The following is a 6,854-nucleotide window of genomic DNA, read 5'->3' as shown; positions in this document are numbered from 1 at the left end:
TCAGGATTTAACCAGTGATCCAAATCAAGTAGCTTTTCATGTGTCTTCCTTATTTTAACTAAAAGAGCATGACTCAAATTTTGCAAGGAAAGCAAAACCCATTGTACAAATTTCTTTAATTAAAAAAAAAAATGTCAAAATTGTCATCATGATCATCTTACACTGCTCAGACCAAAGAAGAACCATTCTGGCATCACCAACCAGCGTGAGGAATGTCCTCTAAAGTTAAGATTTGTCTTTAAGTATATGAATGACTCAGGGCAGAATTTGAGAATTATTGTAGTATTTCATAAGGAAGTGATGACCTAAGTTATGGCTAACAGTCCCTCAACAAAGTCAACCATTCAGTTTCTCTGTGAGTGAAACTTAAAAGAACTGCAGAGCTAAAACAGTCAGTTAAATACCTAGAAACAAGTGCTTAATACTCAGGAAAAAAAGAGAATCCATATTTTTTTTTAAAGATTTTATTTATTTATTTATTTGAGAGAGAGAGAGAGAGAAACAGCATGAGAGGGAAGAGGGTCAGAGGGAGAAGCAGGCTCCCCGCTGAGCCGGGAGCCCAATGTGGGACTCGATCCCAGGACTCCGGGATCATGACCTGAGCCAAAGGCAGTCGCTTAACCAACTGAGCCACCCAGGCGCCCGAGAATCCATATTTTGACAGGATATTTGTAACTATAAGGCACCACAGATAGCCTTGCAGCTATTTAGGAGTTATCATTGGTACTTCACTGATTACTTTGTGAAACCTCTGTGGGCTCCTCATGCTCTCAGCTCCACTTACTGCTTCAATCACAATGAATTATGAAATGCAATAGAGAATGCAACATAACATTTTTTTTTAATGAAAGGATTTGGGTTACTTAAGTAATTCATATCTAGTAAAAATGACTAGATATAGTTATAATAAAATTTTTGTTAAAATTTTTGTATAATACAAAATTAAAACATTTAATACTATAAGTTTTTAGAATAATAGATAGGCTTTTTAATTTAGTAATTATAAAGTAATGATTTTATGGGAGAAAGCCTATTAATAACAGCATGATTCATACTTGAACTATTTTTTTAGTTTTTAGTTCAGAAAACTCAAACCAAGTCCTTTTAAGGATGAGTCTCCTTGATTTGTTATTTGTGAGAATACTAAGTTTTAAATCTACAGATTGTCTGGTTTTTATATAGATGTATTTGGCCAAAGTACCCTTATTTCCAAATAAAAGCCCCTATTTATGCTTTAAGGCAACAAAAAGCTCTCCGATTGATAAAAACAAAAACAAACAAAAAACACTAAAATGTGATTGAGGCTGATAGGGAAAAAAAAAAGTAAGCCAAGTCTGTTATTTTAATAGTCAACCTTTGATATATATATAGTAAACCCATGGCCAAAAAAAAAGTTCTCCCATGAAATATTATGAAACTAAATAAAACATACTGGTGATATGTCTCTCCTAACATTCACACTCATAGGGTTCACTTACTGTTAATCAGTGACATTTATTGAGATTACCCACTACTCTCTGAGTTCTTCTAGTGGGACCTACCTGAGAGTGGCCTAAAAGAGAGAGTATATCAGTTTCACCTTCAAGGTGTCTAAATTATTTTCTTTTTTCTCTTCTCTTCTGTTTTCTTCTGTTCTGTTCTCTTCTCTCCTTTTCTCTTCTTTTCTTTTTTTCCTGTTCTCTTCTCTTCTTTTCTTCCTCTCTTCCTCCCTCCCTCTCTCCCTTCCTTCCTTCCTGCCTTTCTTCATTTTTATTATTTACATTTTTGTTATAGGTGCTCTTATTTATGTAATGCTCATTATAATATCCTCATAATCTTTCCAGAAATTGAGACCAGGCATTCTCAACTTTAGTGCTAATGATGTTCTGGGCCATATAATTTTTTTGTTATGGGGGAATGTCTTATGCATTGTAGGATGAGGTCGTGTGATGGTTAATTTTGTGTGTCAACTCAGCTGGGCCATGACACCCACATATTTGTTCAAATTTTATGTTAGATATTCCTATGAATGTGTTTTTCTGTATGAGAATAACATTTGAATTGGTGGACTTTGAATAAAACACATTGCCCTTCATAATGTGGTTGGGTCTCCTCCAATCAGGTGGAGGCCTCAACAGAATAAAGACTGACCTCTCACAAACAAGAAAGAATTTGGACTTGAACTTTTCCCTGAGTCTCCAACCTGCCAGCCTACCCTATCATATTTTGGATTTACCAAGCCTCCAAAATTGTGTGAACCAATAAATCTCACTTTCTCTCTCACTCTCTCACTCTCTCTCCATATATATATCCTACTGGTTCTATTTCTGTAGAGAACCCTAAAAAATCCAGAATTTGGTACTGAGAAATGGAGTGCTGCTATAACAAATACCCCAAATTGTAGAAGTTGTTTTGGAACTAGGTGATAGGCAGAAGCTGGAAGACTTTTGGGGTGCATGTTAGCAAGGGTCTAGATTGCATTTAAGAAGTTGTTGGTAGAAATATAGACATTAAGGATGTTTCTGGTGAGATCTCAGATGGAAATGAGGAACATGTTATTAGACATTGGAGGAAAGTGGAAAAGAATTTGGTTGAATCGTGTTCCAGTGTTATGTGGAAGGGAGAATTTGTGAATGAACATTTAGCTGAGGAGATTTTTAAGTAAAACATTTGAAAATGTGATCAGATAATTATTGAACCTTATATCTAATGGAATTTTCCCTGATAGGTTTTGAACTTGATTCAGACCCCTGGTCCCTTTTCTTTTCTTATTTCTGCCTTTTGGAGTGAGAATATCTGTTTTATACTTGTCCACCATTATATTTTGGAAGTATATTACTTGTTTGTTTTCACAGGATCATAACTGGAGAGAAATTACTGCCTCAGGATGAATCATATCTCGAGTTACACCCCCACTTCATTTAGATGATATTAGATGACATTTGGAACTTAGAGTTAATGCTAGAATGGGTTAAGAATTTGGGGCTCTTTGTGGGGAGGAGAGCAGAAAAGAATGAGTTCAAACTTAAATGACCATCAACTTAATATAAATTGCTATTTGAAGAAGTAGTTATATACAAACCTAATGGTAACCATATATCAAAAACTACTAATAAACATGCAAAGGATAAAGAGAAAGAAATCCAAATATATCACTAAAGAAAATCAGCAAAATAAGAAAGGGAGTAAGGCAAAAAGAATCAGAGAATCTCGAGAAACAACCACAAAACAAGTAATAAAATGGCAATAAATACATATCTGTTAATAATTACTGTGAATGTAAATGGGCTAAATGCTCCAATCAAAAAACAGGGTGTCAGAATGGTTAAAAAACCAGACTCATCTATATGCTGCCTCCAGAGACACATTTGAGACCTAAAGACATCTGCAGATTGAACGCAAGGGAATGGAGAAACATATTGTGCAAATGGATGTCATAAGAAAGTCAGAGTAACAATACTTATTTCAGAAAAACCAGACTTTAAAACAAAGACTGTACCAAGAGACCAAGAAGGACACTATGTAATAATAAAGGGGACAACCCAACAAGAAGATATAACAATTGTAAATATTTATGCACCCAACACGGGAGCACCCAAATACATAAAACACTAACAAATGTAAAGGAACTAATCTATAATAATACAATAATAGTAGGGGATGCTAACACCACATTCACATCAATGGACAGATCATCTAAACAGAAAAGAAACAAGAAGAGTGGCTTTGAATGACACACTGGACCAGATGGACTAAACAGATATATTCAGAACATGCCATCCTAAAATAACAGAATATACATTCTTTTCAAGTGCACATGGAACATTCTCCAGGATAGATCACATATTATGCCACAAAACAGGCCTCAACAAATACAAGAAGATCAAAGTCATACAATGCACCTTTTCTGACCACAGCACTCTGAACTAGAAGTCAACCACCAAAACAACAACAACAACAAACAAAAAACAAAAACCCCAAAAATCAAAACTCTGGAAAGACCACAAATACATGGAGATTAAATAAATGCTACTAAGTGATGAATGGTCAGCCAGGAAATATAAGAAAAAAAAATACATGGAAGCAAATGAAAATGAAAACACAATGGTCCAAAACCTTTGGGATGGAACAAAAGTGGTCCTAAGTGGGAAGTATATAACAATACAGGCCTACTTCAAGAAGCAGGAAGAATCTCAAATAAACAACCTAACCTTACACCTAAAGGAGCTAGAAAAAGAATGACAGACAAAGCCTAAAGCCAGCAGAAAGAAGGAAATAACACAGATGACAGCAGAAATAAATGATATTGAAACTAAAAAAAAATTAAAAAAAATAGAACAGATCAATGAAACCAGTAGTTGATATTTTGAAAAAAATTAATAAAATTGATAAACCTCCACCCAGACTTATCAAAAAGAAAAGATAAAGGACCCAAATATATAAAATCACAAATTAGGAGAAATACAAACAATTATGAGAATATTATGGAAAGCTATATGCCAACAAATTGGACAACCTAGAAAAAATGGATAAATTCCTAGAAACATAAAAAGTACCAAAACTGAAACAGGAAGAAATAGAAAAGTTGGACGGACCAATAACCAGCAAAGAATTGAATCAGTAATAAAACATCTCCCAACAAACAAAAGTCCAGGGCCAGATGGCTTCACAGACAAGTTTTACCAAACATTTAGAAAAGAGTTAATACCTTTTCTTCTCAAACTATTCCAAAAAATAGAAGAGGAAGGAAAACTTCCAATTTCATTCCAGGAGATCAGCATTACCCTGATACCAGCACCAGATAAAGAAACCATAAAAAAAGAGAACTATAGGCCAATGTCTCTGATGAACATAGATGTAAAAATCCTCAACAAAATACTAGCAAACCAAACCCAACAAACCATTAAAAAAATCATTCACTGCAACCAAGAGGGATTTATAATTGGGTTTCAGGACGGTTCAATATTCACAAATCAATCAATGTGATAATCACATTAATAAAAGAAAGGATAATCCTTCTTCAGCAAGCATGGGCTACATTCTCACTTGCTCCCTTTCTGTTGCCATCTTGGTTCCATGTTCCCTGCACACAGTGCCAGCTGAACCCACAGAAACCAACTCTGCTAAAAAGCAGGAGTTACCATAGCCCCAGACTGAGACCGGGTCTGGAATAGAATCCAACATTGATGGATCAGAGCTTGAGGAACAAGATTCCACACTGGTAACCACATAAGCCCAGCTGGCCGCAGCAGCTGAAATTGATAAAGAACCAGTCAGTAGAGCAAAACAGAGCCAGAGTGAAAAGAAGGTATGGAAGGCTATGTGCAAAATGGGTCTACGACAGGCTAAAGGGGTTACTAGAGTCACTATCTGGGTATCTAAGAATATCCTCTTTGTCATCACAAAACCAGATGTCTACAAAAGCGCAGCTTCAGATACCTACATAGTTTTGGGGGAAACAAAGATTAAGGATTTGTCTCAGCTGGGACAACTAGCAGCTGCTGAGAAATTCGAGGTTCAAGGTGAAGCTGTCCCAAACATTCAAGAAAACACACAGACTCCAACTGTACTGGGGGAGAGTGAAGAGGAAGAGGTTGAGGAAACACATGTAGAGGTTGACATAGAACTGGTCACTTCACAAGCAAATGTGTCAAGAGCAAAGGCATCTGAGTTCTGAAGAACAGCAAGAATGACATTGTAAATGTTATTATAGAATTAACAATGTAACCATCTGAAAACAAGGATAATTTTTTAGTGTTTCAAAAGAATAATTGCAGCTTGGCTTGAAATTTGTATTGTTTCTGCCATTAATAAAGTTATGGCTTCTTGTAGGATAAAAAATGAATTGATCAATGGAAAGATAGATAAGAGGATAAGAACCATATAATCCTTTCAATAGATGCAGAAAAAGCATTTGACAAAATACAACATCAATTCATGATAAAAGCCCTCAACACAGTAGGTTTAGAGGGAACATACCTCAACATAATAAAGGCCATATATGAAAAACCCACAGCTAATATCATTAATGGGGAAAAACTGAGAGTTTTCCTCTATCGTCAGGAATGAAGAAGAATGTCCATTCTCACCACTTTTGTTCTGCATAGTACCAGAATTCTTAGCTATAGCAATAAGACAAAAAAATATAAGGAAACCAGATTGGCAAGGAAGATGTAAAACTTTCACTATTTGGAGATGGCATGATACTATATATAGAAAACCAGAAAGACTCCACCAAAAAGGTGCTAGAACTGATATACAAATTCAGTAAAATCACAGGATACAAAATCAATATACAGAAATCTGTTGCATTTCTATACCAATAATGACACAGCAGAAAGAGAAACTGAGAAAACAACCCTATTTATAGTTGTACCCAAAACAATAAGATACCTAGGAGTAAACCTAATCAAAGAAGTGAAAAGATTCCGAAAACTTATATATAAAACACTGATGAAAGAAATTGAAGATGACACAAAGAAATGGAAAGACATCCCATGCTCATGGATTGGAAGAACAAATCTTGTTAAAATGTCTATACTACCCAAAGCAATCTACACGTTTAATGCAATCTCTATCAAAATACCACTAGCATTTTTCCCAGAACTAGAACAAATATTCCTACAATGTGTATGGAACCACAAAAAACTGTAAATAGCAAAGGAACCTTGGAAAAGAAGAGCAAAGCTGGGGACATCAGAGAAAGTCAATCAGAGAAAGACAGGTACTGGACTTCAAGTTGTATTACAAAGCTGTAGTGATGGGGCACCTGGGTGGCTCGGTTAGTTAAGCATCTGCCTTTGGCTCAGGTCATGATCCCAGGGTCCTGGGATTGACCCCTGTGTTGGGTTTCCTGCTTAGTGGGGAGTCTGCTT

The 6,854-nt window shown here is 35.6% G+C and overlaps 1 pseudogene; it reads left to right on the top strand.

Moving 5' to 3' along the window:
• The first annotated feature begins 4,502 nt into the window (after positions 1–4,502).
• Positions 4,503–6,302, top strand: LOC102748803 (nascent polypeptide-associated complex subunit alpha pseudogene; annotated as a pseudogene).
• The last annotated feature ends 552 nt before the right edge of the window (positions 6,303–6,854 follow it).

Source organism: Leptonychotes weddellii, chromosome 2 (genome assembly GCF_054177405.1).
Source record: "Leptonychotes weddellii isolate Sample4059 chromosome 2, ASM5417740v2, whole genome shotgun sequence".
Lineage (NCBI taxonomy): Eukaryota > Metazoa > Chordata > Mammalia > Carnivora > Phocidae > Leptonychotes > Leptonychotes weddellii.
Note: the sequence above shows the minus strand (reverse complement) of the source record. Positions and strands in the feature narration are given on the sequence as shown.